General features: G+C 45.2%; 13 non-coding genes across 13 annotated transcripts; all 13 read left to right on the plus strand.

The window, feature by feature from the left end:
• The first annotated feature begins 472 nt into the window (after positions 1–472).
• Positions 473–663, plus strand: LOC141248314 (U2 spliceosomal RNA). The gene has a single exon (XR_012311549.1). It is a non-coding gene; the product is annotated as a U2 spliceosomal RNA (small nuclear RNA).
• A 1,118-nt stretch (positions 664–1,781) lies between these two features.
• On the plus strand, positions 1,782–1,972 carry LOC141248341 (U2 spliceosomal RNA). The gene has a single exon (XR_012311574.1). It is a non-coding gene; the product is annotated as a U2 spliceosomal RNA (small nuclear RNA).
• A 1,118-nt stretch (positions 1,973–3,090) lies between these two features.
• On the plus strand, positions 3,091–3,281 carry LOC141248342 (U2 spliceosomal RNA). The gene has a single exon (XR_012311575.1). It is a non-coding gene; the product is annotated as a U2 spliceosomal RNA (small nuclear RNA).
• A 1,118-nt stretch (positions 3,282–4,399) lies between these two features.
• On the plus strand, positions 4,400–4,590 carry LOC141248343 (U2 spliceosomal RNA). Its single transcript, XR_012311576.1, has one exon. It is a non-coding gene; the product is annotated as a U2 spliceosomal RNA (small nuclear RNA).
• A 1,118-nt stretch (positions 4,591–5,708) lies between these two features.
• On the plus strand, positions 5,709–5,899 carry LOC141248344 (U2 spliceosomal RNA). The gene has a single exon (XR_012311577.1). It is a non-coding gene; the product is annotated as a U2 spliceosomal RNA (small nuclear RNA).
• A 1,118-nt stretch (positions 5,900–7,017) lies between these two features.
• On the plus strand, positions 7,018–7,208 carry LOC141248345 (U2 spliceosomal RNA). Its single transcript, XR_012311578.1, has one exon. It is a non-coding gene; the product is annotated as a U2 spliceosomal RNA (small nuclear RNA).
• Positions 7,209–8,326: 1,118 nt separating this feature from the next.
• LOC141248346 (U2 spliceosomal RNA) lies at positions 8,327–8,517 on the plus strand. Its single transcript, XR_012311579.1, has one exon. It is a non-coding gene; the product is annotated as a U2 spliceosomal RNA (small nuclear RNA).
• Positions 8,518–9,635: 1,118 nt separating this feature from the next.
• On the plus strand, positions 9,636–9,826 carry LOC141248347 (U2 spliceosomal RNA). The gene has a single exon (XR_012311580.1). It is a non-coding gene; the product is annotated as a U2 spliceosomal RNA (small nuclear RNA).
• A 1,118-nt stretch (positions 9,827–10,944) lies between these two features.
• On the plus strand, positions 10,945–11,135 carry LOC141248350 (U2 spliceosomal RNA). The gene has a single exon (XR_012311582.1). It is a non-coding gene; the product is annotated as a U2 spliceosomal RNA (small nuclear RNA).
• A 1,118-nt stretch (positions 11,136–12,253) lies between these two features.
• LOC141248351 (U2 spliceosomal RNA) lies at positions 12,254–12,444 on the plus strand. The gene has a single exon (XR_012311583.1). It is a non-coding gene; the product is annotated as a U2 spliceosomal RNA (small nuclear RNA).
• A 1,118-nt stretch (positions 12,445–13,562) lies between these two features.
• Positions 13,563–13,753, plus strand: LOC141248352 (U2 spliceosomal RNA). The gene has a single exon (XR_012311584.1). It is a non-coding gene; the product is annotated as a U2 spliceosomal RNA (small nuclear RNA).
• Positions 13,754–14,859: 1,106 nt separating this feature from the next.
• Positions 14,860–15,050, plus strand: LOC141248353 (U2 spliceosomal RNA). The gene has a single exon (XR_012311585.1). It is a non-coding gene; the product is annotated as a U2 spliceosomal RNA (small nuclear RNA).
• Positions 15,051–16,168: 1,118 nt separating this feature from the next.
• On the plus strand, positions 16,169–16,359 carry LOC141248355 (U2 spliceosomal RNA). The gene has a single exon (XR_012311586.1). It is a non-coding gene; the product is annotated as a U2 spliceosomal RNA (small nuclear RNA).
• Positions 16,360–16,871: the final 512 nt, after the last annotated feature.

Raw genomic sequence — 16,871 nt, forward strand, 5'->3', positions numbered from 1 at the left:
CCAGCCAGGTATCCTGCCTGCAGTAGATGGAATGTGGCAATGGAACGCTGGCTGCGCGTGTCATAATAGGCTCTGAGCCTTTATATACCTGTGCACAGCAGCAGCCACCTTCAGTCCTGCTGCTGGACAGCCAGCAGCAGCAGCAGCAGCAGAGAGGTATGTAATCAGGAGCCCTCCTGCTAAGGGTAGACAGCTGCTCGTTCCACCCCACCCCCCGCCTTAATTGGTTCTCCTCCCTTCCAACGGTGTTGAGGCGGGTGGGAACAGCAGGGGGTGAAGGTGCTGTGTTTAAAGAGGTGGAGTTATGCAGATCTAAAACGCTGGATTGCAGCAGCAGCAAGCCGAAAAGTGCAGGCATGTAAGGATCTAGAGGTTGACAACATGTCTTCTTAACGGGAGTCCAGGAGCTCATCTCCACAATGGACTTTTTAGGATCCTTGGGTGGCTCCGTAGTTTGAAACCAATTCTGGTTATCGCTTCTCGGCCTTTTGGCTAAAGATCAAGTGTAGTATCTGTTCTTATCAGTTTAATATCTGATACGTCCCTATCTGGGGACCATATATTAAATGGATTTTTAGAACAGGGAGATGGAAAAAGAGCTTGCTCTGTCCACTCCACGCATTGACCTGGTATTGCAGTATCTCCAGGACCGGTGCACCCCTTCTTTAATGCAGTTTCTAAAATCAGAAAGAATTGAATTCAATGTTTTTTGTTCATTTTGCTTGTTTGTCGGATTTTGGGATGGACTCTTTGGCTCTGCTTTTCTTCTCCTCATTGGATTTTTCATGTTCAAAGTTGCAGAAGCCAGATTACAAGCTCATTTTGGTTCAACTTCAGCAACTGTGCATTGCATTGCCATGTAATGTGATGCAATGCTATCTTTCTAGCTCTCCCTTTCTACTTCCTTTTGGATAAACAGACATATTAGGCAAGCATTTTGGAGCTTTCACCTAAATAACTACAGGTGGTGAGATAAGCTGCACAATATAATTGACCTTTCAGTATATTGTTGCACACACACCATCTATTTAGCAAATGCCCTTGTTATCAACAGCAGCCTTTTAAACTCACCCGAGCTAACAGGTATGTGCGCTGGTTACACTGCTGCGCTTAAAATTTCTTTTTTGGTTTGCTACAATGCCTTTTCTGAAACGTTGTCTCCTTCTGCTGGAACACTGACTTCTTTCATTTAATGCCTGCAGACTATAAAAGAGAACCCAACCCAAAAAGTTTGGTTGATTAGTCTGTGGCATTCTGTTAAACTGTTGCTTATGGCGGTCTCTGTGAGCTTCTCAGCGACATTCAGCCAGCCAGGTATCCTGCCTGCAGTAGATGGAATGTGGCAATGGAACGCTGGCTGCGCGTGTCATAATAGGCTCTGAGCCTTTATATACCTGTGCACAGCAGCAGCCACCTTCAGTCTGCTGCTGGACAGCCAGCAGCAGCAGCAGCAGCAGGAGAGGTATGTAATCAGGAGCCCTCCTGCTAAGGGTAGACAGCTGCTCGTTCCACCCCACCCCCCGCCTTAATTGGTTCTCCTCCCTTCCAACGGTGTTGAGGCGGGTGGGAACAGCAGGGGGTGAAGGTGCTGTGTTTAAAGAGGTGGAGTTATGCAGATCTAAAACGCGTGGATTGCAGCAGCAGCAAGCCGAAAAGTGCAGGCATGTAAGGGATCTAGAGGTTGACAACATGTCTTCTTAACGGGAGTCCAGGAGCTCATCTCCACAAATGGACTTTTTAGGATCCTTGGGTGGCTCCGTAGTTTGAAACCAATTCTGGTTATCGCTTCTCGGCCTTTTGGCTAAGATCAAGTGTAGTATCTGTTCTTATCAGTTTAATATCTGATACGTCCCCTATCTGGGGACCATATATTAAATGGATTTTTAGAACAGGGAGATGGAAAAAGAGCTTGCTCTGTCCACTCCACGCATTGACCTGGTATTGCAGTATCTCCAGGACCGGTGCACCCCTTCTTTAATGCAGTTTCTAAAATCAGAAAGAATTGAATTCAATGTTTTTTGTTCATTTTGCTTGTTTGTCGGATTTTGGGATGGACTCTTTGGCTCTGCTTTTCTTCTCCTCATTGGATTTTTCATGTTCAAAGTTGCAGAAGCCAGATTACAAGCTCATTTTGGTTCAACTTCAGCAACTGTGCATTGCATTGCCATGTAATGTGATGCAATGCTATCTTTCTAGCTCTCCCTTTCTACTTCCTTTTGGATAAACAGACATATTAGGCAAGCATTTTGGAGCTTTCACCTAAATAACTACAGGTGGTGAGATAAGCTGCACAATATAATTGACCTTTCAGTATATTGTTGCACACACACCATCTATTTAGCAAATGCCCTTGTTATCAACAGCAGCCTTTTAAACTCACCCGAGCTAACAGGTATGTGCGCTGGTTACACTGCTGCGCTTAAAATTTCTTTTTTGGTTTGCTACAATGCCTTTTCTGAAACGTTGTCTCCTTCTGCTGGAACACTGACTTCTTTCATTTAATGCCTGCAGACTATAAAAGAGAACCCAACCCAAAAAGTTTGGTTGATTAGTCTGTGGCATTCTGTTAAACTGTTGCTTATGGCGGTCTCTGTGAGCTTCTCAGCGACATTCAGCCAGCCAGGTATCCTGCCTGCAGTAGATGGAATGTGGCAATGGAACGCTGGCTGCGCGTGTCATAATAGGCTCTGAGCCTTTATATACCTGTGCACAGCAGCAGCCACCTTCAGTCTGCTGCTGGACAGCCAGCAGCAGCAGCAGCAGCAGGAGAGGTATGTAATCAGGAGCCCTCCTGCTAAGGGTAGACAGCTGCTCGTTCCACCCCACCCCCCGCCTTAATTGGTTCTCCTCCCTTCCAACGGTGTTGAGGCGGGTGGGAACAGCAGGGGGTGAAGGTGCTGTGTTTAAAGAGGTGGAGTTATGCAGATCTAAAACGCGTGGATTGCAGCAGCAGCAAGCCGAAAAGTGCAGGCATGTAAGGGATCTAGAGGTTGACAACATGTCTTCTTAACGGGAGTCCAGGAGCTCATCTCCACAAATGGACTTTTTAGGATCCTTGGGTGGCTCCGTAGTTTGAAACCAATTCTGGTTATCGCTTCTCGGCCTTTTGGCTAAGATCAAGTGTAGTATCTGTTCTTATCAGTTTAATATCTGATACGTCCCCTATCTGGGGACCATATATTAAATGGATTTTTAGAACAGGGAGATGGAAAAAGAGCTTGCTCTGTCCACTCCACGCATTGACCTGGTATTGCAGTATCTCCAGGACCGGTGCACCCCTTCTTTAATGCAGTTTCTAAAATCAGAAAGAATTGAATTCAATGTTTTTTGTTCATTTTGCTTGTTTGTCGGATTTTGGGATGGACTCTTTGGCTCTGCTTTTCTTCTCCTCATTGGATTTTTCATGTTCAAAGTTGCAGAAGCCAGATTACAAGCTCATTTTGGTTCAACTTCAGCAACTGTGCATTGCATTGCCATGTAATGTGATGCAATGCTATCTTTCTAGCTCTCCCTTTCTACTTCCTTTTGGATAAACAGACATATTAGGCAAGCATTTTGGAGCTTTCACCTAAATAACTACAGGTGGTGAGATAAGCTGCACAATATAATTGACCTTTCAGTATATTGTTGCACACACACCATCTATTTAGCAAATGCCCTTGTTATCAACAGCAGCCTTTTAAACTCACCCGAGCTAACAGGTATGTGCGCTGGTTACACTGCTGCGCTTAAAATTTCTTTTTTGGTTTGCTACAATGCCTTTTCTGAAACGTTGTCTCCTTCTGCTGGAACACTGACTTCTTTCATTTAATGCCTGCAGACTATAAAAGAGAACCCAACCCAAAAAGTTTGGTTGATTAGTCTGTGGCATTCTGTTAAACTGTTGCTTATGGCGGTCTCTGTGAGCTTCTCAGCGACATTCAGCCAGCCAGGTATCCTGCCTGCAGTAGATGGAATGTGGCAATGGAACGCTGGCTGCGCGTGTCATAATAGGCTCTGAGCCTTTATATACCTGTGCACAGCAGCAGCCACCTTCAGTCTGCTGCTGGACAGCCAGCAGCAGCAGCAGCAGCAGGAGAGGTATGTAATCAGGAGCCCTCCTGCTAAGGGTAGACAGCTGCTCGTTCCACCCCACCCCCCGCCTTAATTGGTTCTCCTCCCTTCCAACGGTGTTGAGGCGGGTGGGAACAGCAGGGGGTGAAGGTGCTGTGTTTAAAGAGGTGGAGTTATGCAGATCTAAAACGCGTGGATTGCAGCAGCAGCAAGCCGAAAAGTGCAGGCATGTAAGGGATCTAGAGGTTGACAACATGTCTTCTTAACGGGAGTCCAGGAGCTCATCTCCACAAATGGACTTTTTAGGATCCTTGGGTGGCTCCGTAGTTTGAAACCAATTCTGGTTATCGCTTCTCGGCCTTTTGGCTAAGATCAAGTGTAGTATCTGTTCTTATCAGTTTAATATCTGATACGTCCCCTATCTGGGGACCATATATTAAATGGATTTTTAGAACAGGGAGATGGAAAAAGAGCTTGCTCTGTCCACTCCACGCATTGACCTGGTATTGCAGTATCTCCAGGACCGGTGCACCCCTTCTTTAATGCAGTTTCTAAAATCAGAAAGAATTGAATTCAATGTTTTTTGTTCATTTTGCTTGTTTGTCGGATTTTGGGATGGACTCTTTGGCTCTGCTTTTCTTCTCCTCATTGGATTTTTCATGTTCAAAGTTGCAGAAGCCAGATTACAAGCTCATTTTGGTTCAACTTCAGCAACTGTGCATTGCATTGCCATGTAATGTGATGCAATGCTATCTTTCTAGCTCTCCCTTTCTACTTCCTTTTGGATAAACAGACATATTAGGCAAGCATTTTGGAGCTTTCACCTAAATAACTACAGGTGGTGAGATAAGCTGCACAATATAATTGACCTTTCAGTATATTGTTGCACACACACCATCTATTTAGCAAATGCCCTTGTTATCAACAGCAGCCTTTTAAACTCACCCGAGCTAACAGGTATGTGCGCTGGTTACACTGCTGCGCTTAAAATTTCTTTTTTGGTTTGCTACAATGCCTTTTCTGAAACGTTGTCTCCTTCTGCTGGAACACTGACTTCTTTCATTTAATGCCTGCAGACTATAAAAGAGAACCCAACCCAAAAAGTTTGGTTGATTAGTCTGTGGCATTCTGTTAAACTGTTGCTTATGGCGGTCTCTGTGAGCTTCTCAGCGACATTCAGCCAGCCAGGTATCCTGCCTGCAGTAGATGGAATGTGGCAATGGAACGCTGGCTGCGCGTGTCATAATAGGCTCTGAGCCTTTATATACCTGTGCACAGCAGCAGCCACCTTCAGTCTGCTGCTGGACAGCCAGCAGCAGCAGCAGCAGCAGGAGAGGTATGTAATCAGGAGCCCTCCTGCTAAGGGTAGACAGCTGCTCGTTCCACCCCACCCCCCGCCTTAATTGGTTCTCCTCCCTTCCAACGGTGTTGAGGCGGGTGGGAACAGCAGGGGGTGAAGGTGCTGTGTTTAAAGAGGTGGAGTTATGCAGATCTAAAACGCGTGGATTGCAGCAGCAGCAAGCCGAAAAGTGCAGGCATGTAAGGGATCTAGAGGTTGACAACATGTCTTCTTAACGGGAGTCCAGGAGCTCATCTCCACAAATGGACTTTTTAGGATCCTTGGGTGGCTCCGTAGTTTGAAACCAATTCTGGTTATCGCTTCTCGGCCTTTTGGCTAAGATCAAGTGTAGTATCTGTTCTTATCAGTTTAATATCTGATACGTCCCCTATCTGGGGACCATATATTAAATGGATTTTTAGAACAGGGAGATGGAAAAAGAGCTTGCTCTGTCCACTCCACGCATTGACCTGGTATTGCAGTATCTCCAGGACCGGTGCACCCCTTCTTTAATGCAGTTTCTAAAATCAGAAAGAATTGAATTCAATGTTTTTTGTTCATTTTGCTTGTTTGTCGGATTTTGGGATGGACTCTTTGGCTCTGCTTTTCTTCTCCTCATTGGATTTTTCATGTTCAAAGTTGCAGAAGCCAGATTACAAGCTCATTTTGGTTCAACTTCAGCAACTGTGCATTGCATTGCCATGTAATGTGATGCAATGCTATCTTTCTAGCTCTCCCTTTCTACTTCCTTTTGGATAAACAGACATATTAGGCAAGCATTTTGGAGCTTTCACCTAAATAACTACAGGTGGTGAGATAAGCTGCACAATATAATTGACCTTTCAGTATATTGTTGCACACACACCATCTATTTAGCAAATGCCCTTGTTATCAACAGCAGCCTTTTAAACTCACCCGAGCTAACAGGTATGTGCGCTGGTTACACTGCTGCGCTTAAAATTTCTTTTTTGGTTTGCTACAATGCCTTTTCTGAAACGTTGTCTCCTTCTGCTGGAACACTGACTTCTTTCATTTAATGCCTGCAGACTATAAAAGAGAACCCAACCCAAAAAGTTTGGTTGATTAGTCTGTGGCATTCTGTTAAACTGTTGCTTATGGCGGTCTCTGTGAGCTTCTCAGCGACATTCAGCCAGCCAGGTATCCTGCCTGCAGTAGATGGAATGTGGCAATGGAACGCTGGCTGCGCGTGTCATAATAGGCTCTGAGCCTTTATATACCTGTGCACAGCAGCAGCCACCTTCAGTCTGCTGCTGGACAGCCAGCAGCAGCAGCAGCAGCAGGAGAGGTATGTAATCAGGAGCCCTCCTGCTAAGGGTAGACAGCTGCTCGTTCCACCCCACCCCCCGCCTTAATTGGTTCTCCTCCCTTCCAACGGTGTTGAGGCGGGTGGGAACAGCAGGGGGTGAAGGTGCTGTGTTTAAAGAGGTGGAGTTATGCAGATCTAAAACGCGTGGATTGCAGCAGCAGCAAGCCGAAAAGTGCAGGCATGTAAGGGATCTAGAGGTTGACAACATGTCTTCTTAACGGGAGTCCAGGAGCTCATCTCCACAAATGGACTTTTTAGGATCCTTGGGTGGCTCCGTAGTTTGAAACCAATTCTGGTTATCGCTTCTCGGCCTTTTGGCTAAGATCAAGTGTAGTATCTGTTCTTATCAGTTTAATATCTGATACGTCCCCTATCTGGGGACCATATATTAAATGGATTTTTAGAACAGGGAGATGGAAAAAGAGCTTGCTCTGTCCACTCCACGCATTGACCTGGTATTGCAGTATCTCCAGGACCGGTGCACCCCTTCTTTAATGCAGTTTCTAAAATCAGAAAGAATTGAATTCAATGTTTTTTGTTCATTTTGCTTGTTTGTCGGATTTTGGGATGGACTCTTTGGCTCTGCTTTTCTTCTCCTCATTGGATTTTTCATGTTCAAAGTTGCAGAAGCCAGATTACAAGCTCATTTTGGTTCAACTTCAGCAACTGTGCATTGCATTGCCATGTAATGTGATGCAATGCTATCTTTCTAGCTCTCCCTTTCTACTTCCTTTTGGATAAACAGACATATTAGGCAAGCATTTTGGAGCTTTCACCTAAATAACTACAGGTGGTGAGATAAGCTGCACAATATAATTGACCTTTCAGTATATTGTTGCACACACACCATCTATTTAGCAAATGCCCTTGTTATCAACAGCAGCCTTTTAAACTCACCCGAGCTAACAGGTATGTGCGCTGGTTACACTGCTGCGCTTAAAATTTCTTTTTTGGTTTGCTACAATGCCTTTTCTGAAACGTTGTCTCCTTCTGCTGGAACACTGACTTCTTTCATTTAATGCCTGCAGACTATAAAAGAGAACCCAACCCAAAAAGTTTGGTTGATTAGTCTGTGGCATTCTGTTAAACTGTTGCTTATGGCGGTCTCTGTGAGCTTCTCAGCGACATTCAGCCAGCCAGGTATCCTGCCTGCAGTAGATGGAATGTGGCAATGGAACGCTGGCTGCGCGTGTCATAATAGGCTCTGAGCCTTTATATACCTGTGCACAGCAGCAGCCACCTTCAGTCTGCTGCTGGACAGCCAGCAGCAGCAGCAGCAGCAGGAGAGGTATGTAATCAGGAGCCCTCCTGCTAAGGGTAGACAGCTGCTCGTTCCACCCCACCCCCCGCCTTAATTGGTTCTCCTCCCTTCCAACGGTGTTGAGGCGGGTGGGAACAGCAGGGGGTGAAGGTGCTGTGTTTAAAGAGGTGGAGTTATGCAGATCTAAAACGCGTGGATTGCAGCAGCAGCAAGCCGAAAAGTGCAGGCATGTAAGGGATCTAGAGGTTGACAACATGTCTTCTTAACGGGAGTCCAGGAGCTCATCTCCACAAATGGACTTTTTAGGATCCTTGGGTGGCTCCGTAGTTTGAAACCAATTCTGGTTATCGCTTCTCGGCCTTTTGGCTAAGATCAAGTGTAGTATCTGTTCTTATCAGTTTAATATCTGATACGTCCCCTATCTGGGGACCATATATTAAATGGATTTTTAGAACAGGGAGATGGAAAAAGAGCTTGCTCTGTCCACTCCACGCATTGACCTGGTATTGCAGTATCTCCAGGACCGGTGCACCCCTTCTTTAATGCAGTTTCTAAAATCAGAAAGAATTGAATTCAATGTTTTTTGTTCATTTTGCTTGTTTGTCGGATTTTGGGATGGACTCTTTGGCTCTGCTTTTCTTCTCCTCATTGGATTTTTCATGTTCAAAGTTGCAGAAGCCAGATTACAAGCTCATTTTGGTTCAACTTCAGCAACTGTGCATTGCATTGCCATGTAATGTGATGCAATGCTATCTTTCTAGCTCTCCCTTTCTACTTCCTTTTGGATAAACAGACATATTAGGCAAGCATTTTGGAGCTTTCACCTAAATAACTACAGGTGGTGAGATAAGCTGCACAATATAATTGACCTTTCAGTATATTGTTGCACACACACCATCTATTTAGCAAATGCCCTTGTTATCAACAGCAGCCTTTTAAACTCACCCGAGCTAACAGGTATGTGCGCTGGTTACACTGCTGCGCTTAAAATTTCTTTTTTGGTTTGCTACAATGCCTTTTCTGAAACGTTGTCTCCTTCTGCTGGAACACTGACTTCTTTCATTTAATGCCTGCAGACTATAAAAGAGAACCCAACCCAAAAAGTTTGGTTGATTAGTCTGTGGCATTCTGTTAAACTGTTGCTTATGGCGGTCTCTGTGAGCTTCTCAGCGACATTCAGCCAGCCAGGTATCCTGCCTGCAGTAGATGGAATGTGGCAATGGAACGCTGGCTGCGCGTGTCATAATAGGCTCTGAGCCTTTATATACCTGTGCACAGCAGCAGCCACCTTCAGTCTGCTGCTGGACAGCCAGCAGCAGCAGCAGCAGCAGGAGAGGTATGTAATCAGGAGCCCTCCTGCTAAGGGTAGACAGCTGCTCGTTCCACCCCACCCCCCGCCTTAATTGGTTCTCCTCCCTTCCAACGGTGTTGAGGCGGGTGGGAACAGCAGGGGGTGAAGGTGCTGTGTTTAAAGAGGTGGAGTTATGCAGATCTAAAACGCGTGGATTGCAGCAGCAGCAAGCCGAAAAGTGCAGGCATGTAAGGGATCTAGAGGTTGACAACATGTCTTCTTAACGGGAGTCCAGGAGCTCATCTCCACAAATGGACTTTTTAGGATCCTTGGGTGGCTCCGTAGTTTGAAACCAATTCTGGTTATCGCTTCTCGGCCTTTTGGCTAAGATCAAGTGTAGTATCTGTTCTTATCAGTTTAATATCTGATACGTCCCCTATCTGGGGACCATATATTAAATGGATTTTTAGAACAGGGAGATGGAAAAAGAGCTTGCTCTGTCCACTCCACGCATTGACCTGGTATTGCAGTATCTCCAGGACCGGTGCACCCCTTCTTTAATGCAGTTTCTAAAATCAGAAAGAATTGAATTCAATGTTTTTTGTTCATTTTGCTTGTTTGTCGGATTTTGGGATGGACTCTTTGGCTCTGCTTTTCTTCTCCTCATTGGATTTTTCATGTTCAAAGTTGCAGAAGCCAGATTACAAGCTCATTTTGGTTCAACTTCAGCAACTGTGCATTGCATTGCCATGTAATGTGATGCAATGCTATCTTTCTAGCTCTCCCTTTCTACTTCCTTTTGGATAAACAGACATATTAGGCAAGCATTTTGGAGCTTTCACCTAAATAACTACAGGTGGTGAGATAAGCTGCACAATATAATTGACCTTTCAGTATATTGTTGCACACACACCATCTATTTAGCAAATGCCCTTGTTATCAACAGCAGCCTTTTAAACTCACCCGAGCTAACAGGTATGTGCGCTGGTTACACTGCTGCGCTTAAAATTTCTTTTTTGGTTTGCTACAATGCCTTTTCTGAAACGTTGTCTCCTTCTGCTGGAACACTGACTTCTTTCATTTAATGCCTGCAGACTATAAAAGAGAACCCAACCCAAAAAGTTTGGTTGATTAGTCTGTGGCATTCTGTTAAACTGTTGCTTATGGCGGTCTCTGTGAGCTTCTCAGCGACATTCAGCCAGCCAGGTATCCTGCCTGCAGTAGATGGAATGTGGCAATGGAACGCTGGCTGCGCGTGTCATAATAGGCTCTGAGCCTTTATATACCTGTGCACAGCAGCAGCCACCTTCAGTCTGCTGCTGGACAGCCAGCAGCAGCAGCAGCAGCAGGAGAGGTATGTAATCAGGAGCCCTCCTGCTAAGGGTAGACAGCTGCTCGTTCCACCCCACCCCCCGCCTTAATTGGTTCTCCTCCCTTCCAACGGTGTTGAGGCGGGTGGGAACAGCAGGGGGTGAAGGTGCTGTGTTTAAAGAGGTGGAGTTATGCAGATCTAAAACGCGTGGATTGCAGCAGCAGCAAGCCGAAAAGTGCAGGCATGTAAGGGATCTAGAGGTTGACAACATGTCTTCTTAACGGGAGTCCAGGAGCTCATCTCCACAAATGGACTTTTTAGGATCCTTGGGTGGCTCCGTAGTTTGAAACCAATTCTGGTTATCGCTTCTCGGCCTTTTGGCTAAGATCAAGTGTAGTATCTGTTCTTATCAGTTTAATATCTGATACGTCCCCTATCTGGGGACCATATATTAAATGGATTTTTAGAACAGGGAGATGGAAAAAGAGCTTGCTCTGTCCACTCCACGCATTGACCTGGTATTGCAGTATCTCCAGGACCGGTGCACCCCTTCTTTAATGCAGTTTCTAAAATCAGAAAGAATTGAATTCAATGTTTTTTGTTCATTTTGCTTGTTTGTCGGATTTTGGGATGGACTCTTTGGCTCTGCTTTTCTTCTCCTCATTGGATTTTTCATGTTCAAAGTTGCAGAAGCCAGATTACAAGCTCATTTTGGTTCAACTTCAGCAACTGTGCATTGCATTGCCATGTAATGTGATGCAATGCTATCTTTCTAGCTCTCCCTTTCTACTTCCTTTTGGATAAACAGACATATTAGGCAAGCATTTTGGAGCTTTCACCTAAATAACTACAGGTGGTGAGATAAGCTGCACAATATAATTGACCTTTCAGTATATTGTTGCACACACACCATCTATTTAGCAAATGCCCTTGTTATCAACAGCAGCCTTTTAAACTCACCCGAGCTAACAGGTATGTGCGCTGGTTACACTGCTGCGCTTAAAATTTCTTTTTTGGTTTGCTACAATGCCTTTTCTGAAACGTTGTCTCCTTCTGCTGGAACACTGACTTCTTTCATTTAATGCCTGCAGACTATAAAAGAGAACCCAACCCAAAAAGTTTGGTTGATTAGTCTGTGGCATTCTGTTAAACTGTTGCTTATGGCGGTCTCTGTGAGCTTCTCAGCGACATTCAGCCAGCCAGGTATCCTGCCTGCAGTAGATGGAATGTGGCAATGGAACGCTGGCTGCGCGTGTCATAATAGGCTCTGAGCCTTTATATACCTGTGCACAGCAGCAGCCACCTTCAGTCTGCTGCTGGACAGCCAGCAGCAGCAGCAGCAGCAGGAGAGGTATGTAATCAGGAGCCCTCCTGCTAAGGGTAGACAGCTGCTCGTTCCACCCCACCCCCCGCCTTAATTGGTTCTCCTCCCTTCCAACGGTGTTGAGGCGGGTGGGAACAGCAGGGGGTGAAGGTGCTGTGTTTAAAGAGGTGGAGTTATGCAGATCTAAAACGCGTGGATTGCAGCAGCAGCAAGCCGAAAAGTGCAGGCATGTAAGGGATCTAGAGGTTGACAACATGTCTTCTTAACGGGAGTCCAGGAGCTCATCTCCACAAATGGACTTTTTAGGATCCTTGGGTGGCTCCGTAGTTTGAAACCAATTCTGGTTATCGCTTCTCGGCCTTTTGGCTAAGATCAAGTGTAGTATCTGTTCTTATCAGTTTAATATCTGATACGTCCCCTATCTGGGGACCATATATTAAATGGATTTTTAGAACAGGGAGATGGAAAAAGAGCTTGCTCTGTCCACTCCACGCATTGACCTGGTATTGCAGTATCTCCAGGACCGGTGCACCCCTTCTTTAATGCAGTTTCTAAAATCAGAAAGAATTGAATTCAATGTTTTTTGTTCATTTTGCTTGTTTGTCGGATTTTGGGATGGACTCTTTGGCTCTGCTTTTCTTCTCCTCATTGGATTTTTCATGTTCAAAGTTGCAGAAGCCAGATTACAAGCTCATTTTGGTTCAACTTCAGCAACTGTGCATTGCATTGCCATGTAATGTGATGCAATGCTATCTTTCTAGCTCTCCCTTTCTACTTCCTTTTGGATAAACAGACATATTAGGCAAGCATTTTGGAGCTTTCACCTAAATAACTACAGGTGGTGAGATAAGCTGCACAATATAATTGACCTTTCAGTATATTGTTGCACACACACCATCTATTTAGCAAATGCCCTTGTTATCAACAGCAGCCTTTTAAACTCACCCGAGCTAACAGGTATGTGCGCTGGTTACACTGCTGCGCTTAAAATTTCTTTTTTGGTTTGCTACAATGCCTTTTCTGAAACGTTGTCTCCTTCTGCTGGAACACTGACTTCTTTCATTTAATGCCTGCAGACTATAAAAGAGAACCCAACCCAAAAAGTTTGGTTGATTAGTCTGTGGCATTCTGTTAAACTGTTGCTTATGGCGGTCTCTGTGAGCTTCTCAGCGACATTCAGCCAGCCAGGTATCCTGCCTGCAGTAGATGGAATGTGGCAATGGAACGCTGGCTGCGCGTGTCATAATAGGCTCTGAGCCTTTATATACCTGTGCACAGCAGCAGCCACCTTCAGTCTGCTGCTGGACAGCCAGCAGCAGCAGCAGCAGCAGGAGAGGTATGTAATCAGGAGCCCTCCTGCTAAGGGTAGACAGCTGCTCGTTCCACCCCACCCCCCGCCTTAATTGGTTCTCCTCCCTTCCAACGGTGTTGAGGCGGGTGGGAACAGCAGGGGGTGAAGGTGCTGTGTTTAAAGAGGTGGAGTTATGCAGATCTAAAACGCGTGGATTGCAGCAGCAGCAAGCCGAAAAGTGCAGGCATGTAAGGGATCTAGAGGTTGACAACATGTCTTCTTAACGGGAGTCCAGGAGCTCATCTCCACAAATGGACTTTTTAGGATCCTTGGGTGGCTCCGTAGTTTGAAACCAATTCTGGTTATCGCTTCTCGGCCTTTTGGCTAAGATCAAGTGTAGTATCTGTTCTTATCAGTTTAATATCTGATACGTCCCCTATCTGGGGACCATATATTAAATGGATTTTTAGAACAGGGAGATGGAAAAAGAGCTTGCTCTGTCCACTCCACGCATTGACCTGGTATTGCAGTATCTCCAGGACCGGTGCACCCCTTCTTTAATGCAGTTTCTAAAATCAGAAAGAATTGAATTCAATGTTTTTTGTTCATTTTGCTTGTTTGTCGGATTTTGGGATGGACTCTTTGGCTCTGCTTTTCTTCTCCTCATTGGATTTTTCATGTTCAAAGTTGCAGAAGCCAGATTACAAGCTCATTTTGGTTCAACTTCAGCAACTGTGCATTGCATTGCCATGTAATGTGATGCAATGCTATCTTTCTAGCTCTCCCTTTCTACTTCCTTTTGGATAAACAGACATATTAGGCAAGCATTTTGGAGCTTTCACCTAAATAACTACAGGTGGTGAGATAAGCTGCACAATATAATTGACCTTTCAGTATATTGTTGCACACACACCATCTATTTAGCAAATGCCCTTGTTATCAACAGCAGCCTTTTAAACTCACCCGAGCTAACAGGTATGTGCGCTGGTTACACTGCTGCGCTTAAAATTTCTTTTTTGGTTTGCTACAATGCCTTTTCTGAAACGGCTGGAACACTGACTTCTTTCATTTAATGCCTGCAGACTATAAAAGAGAACCCAACCCAAAAAGTTTGGTTGATTAGTCTGTGGCATTCTGTTAAACTGTTGCTTATGGCGGTCTCTGTGAGCTTCTCAGCGACATTCAGCCAGCCAGGTATCCTGCCTGCAGTAGATGGAATGTGGCAATGGAACGCTGGCTGCGCGTGTCATAATAGGCTCTGAGCCTTTATATACCTGTGCACAGCAGCAGCCACCTTCAGTCTGCTGCTGGACAGCCAGCAGCAGCAGCAGCAGCAGGAGAGGTATGTAATCAGGAGCCCTCCTGCTAAGGGTAGACAGCTGCTCGTTCCACCCCACCCCCCGCCTTAATTGGTTCTCCTCCCTTCCAACGGTGTTGAGGCGGGTGGGAACAGCAGGGGGTGAAGGTGCTGTGTTTAAAGAGGTGGAGTTATGCAGATCTAAAACGCGTGGATTGCAGCAGCAGCAAGCCGAAAAGTGCAGGCATGTAAGGGATCTAGAGGTTGACAACATGTCTTCTTAACGGGAGTCCAGGAGCTCATCTCCACAAATGGACTTTTTAGGATCCTTGGGTGGCTCCGTAGTTTGAAACCAATTCTGGTTATCGCTTCTCGGCCTTTTGGCTAAGATCAAGTGTAGTATCTGTTCTTATCAGTTTAATATCTGATACGTCCCCTATCTGGGGACCATATATTAAATGGATTTTTAGAACAGGGAGATGGAAAAAGAGCTTGCTCTGTCCACTCCACGCATTGACCTGGTATTGCAGTATCTCCAGGACCGGTGCACCCCTTCTTTAATGCAGTTTCTAAAATCAGAAAGAATTGAATTCAATGTTTTTTGTTCATTTTGCTTGTTTGTCGGATTTTGGGATGGACTCTTTGGCTCTGCTTTTCTTCTCCTCATTGGATTTTTCATGTTCAAAGTTGCAGAAGCCAGATTACAAGCTCATTTTGGTTCAACTTCAGCAACTGTGCATTGCATTGCCATGTAATGTGATGCAATGCTATCTTTCTAGCTCTCCCTTTCTACTTCCTTTTGGATAAACAGACATATTAGGCAAGCATTTTGGAGCTTTCACCTAAATAACTACAGGTGGTGAGATAAGCTGCACAATATAATTGACCTTTCAGTATATTGTTGCACACACACCATCTATTTAGCAAATGCCCTTGTTATCAACAGCAGCCTTTTAAACTCACCCGAGCTAACAGGTATGTGCGCTGGTTACACTGCTGCGCTTAAAATTTCTTTTTTGGTTTGCTACAATGCCTTTTCTGAAACGTTGTCTCCTTCTGCTGGAACACTGACTTCTTTCATTTAATGCCTGCAGACTATAAAAGAGAACCCAACCCAAAAAGTTTGGTTGATTAGTCTGTGGCATTCTGTTAAACTGTTGCTTATGGCGGTCTCTGTGAGCTTCTCAGCGACATTCAGCCAGCCAGGTATCCTGCCTGCAGTAGATGGAATGTGGCAATGGAACGCTGGCTGCGCGTGTCATAATAGGCTCTGAGCCTTTATATACCTGTGCACAGCAGCAGCCACCTTCAGTCTGCTGCTGGACAGCCAGCAGCAGCAGCAGCAGCAGGAGAGGTATGTAATCAGGAGCCCTCCTGCTAAGGGTAGACAGCTGCTCGTTCCACCCCACCCCCCGCCTTAATTGGTTCTCCTCCCTTCCAACGGTGTTGAGGCGGGTGGGAACAGCAGGGGGTGAAGGTGCTGTGTTTAAAGAGGTGGAGTTATGCAGATCTAAAACGCGTGGATTGCAGCAGCAGCAAGCCGAAAAGTGCAGGCATGTAAGGGATCTAGAGGTTGACAACATGTCTTCTTAACGGGAGTCCAGGAGCTCATCTCCACAAATGGACTTTTTAGGATCCTTGGGTGGCTCCGTAGTTTGAAACCAATTCTGGTTATCGCTTCTCGGCCTTTTGGCTAAGATCAAGTGTAGTATCTGTTCTTATCAGTTTAATATCTGATACGTCCCCTATCTGGGGACCATATATTAAATGGATTTTTAGAACAGGGAGATGGAAAAAGAGCTTGCTCTGTCCACTCCACGCATTGACCTGGTATTGCAGTATCTCCAGGACCGGTGCACCCCTTCTTTAATGCAGTTTCTAAAATCAGAAAGAATTGAATTCAATGTTTTTTGTTCATTTTGCTTGTTTGTCGGATTTTGGGATGGACTCTTTGGCTCTGCTTTTCTTCTCCTCATTGGATTTTTCATGTTCAAAGTTGCAGAAGCCAGATTACAAGCTCATTTTGGTTCAACTTCAGCAACTGTGCATTGCATTGCCATGTAATGTGATGCAATGCTATCTTTCTAGCTCTCCCTTTCTACTTCCTTTTGGATAAACAGACATATTAGGCAAGCATTTTGGAGCTTTCACCTAAATAACTACAGGTGGTGAGATAAGCTGCACAATATAATTGACCTTTCAGTATATTGTTGCACACACACCATCTATTTAGCAAATGCCCTTGTTATCAACAGCAGCCTTTTAAACTCACCCGAGCTAACAGGTATGTGCGCTGGTTACACTGCTGCGCTTAAAATTTCTTTTTTGGTTTGCTACAATGCCTTTTCTGAAACGTTGTCTCCTTCTGCTGGAACA

Source organism: Phyllobates terribilis, unplaced genomic scaffold (assembly GCF_046119375.1).
Source record: "Phyllobates terribilis strain yellow unplaced genomic scaffold, ASM4611937v1 Scaffold_3637__1_contigs__length_73654, whole genome shotgun sequence".
Lineage (NCBI taxonomy): Eukaryota > Metazoa > Chordata > Amphibia > Anura > Dendrobatidae > Phyllobates > Phyllobates terribilis.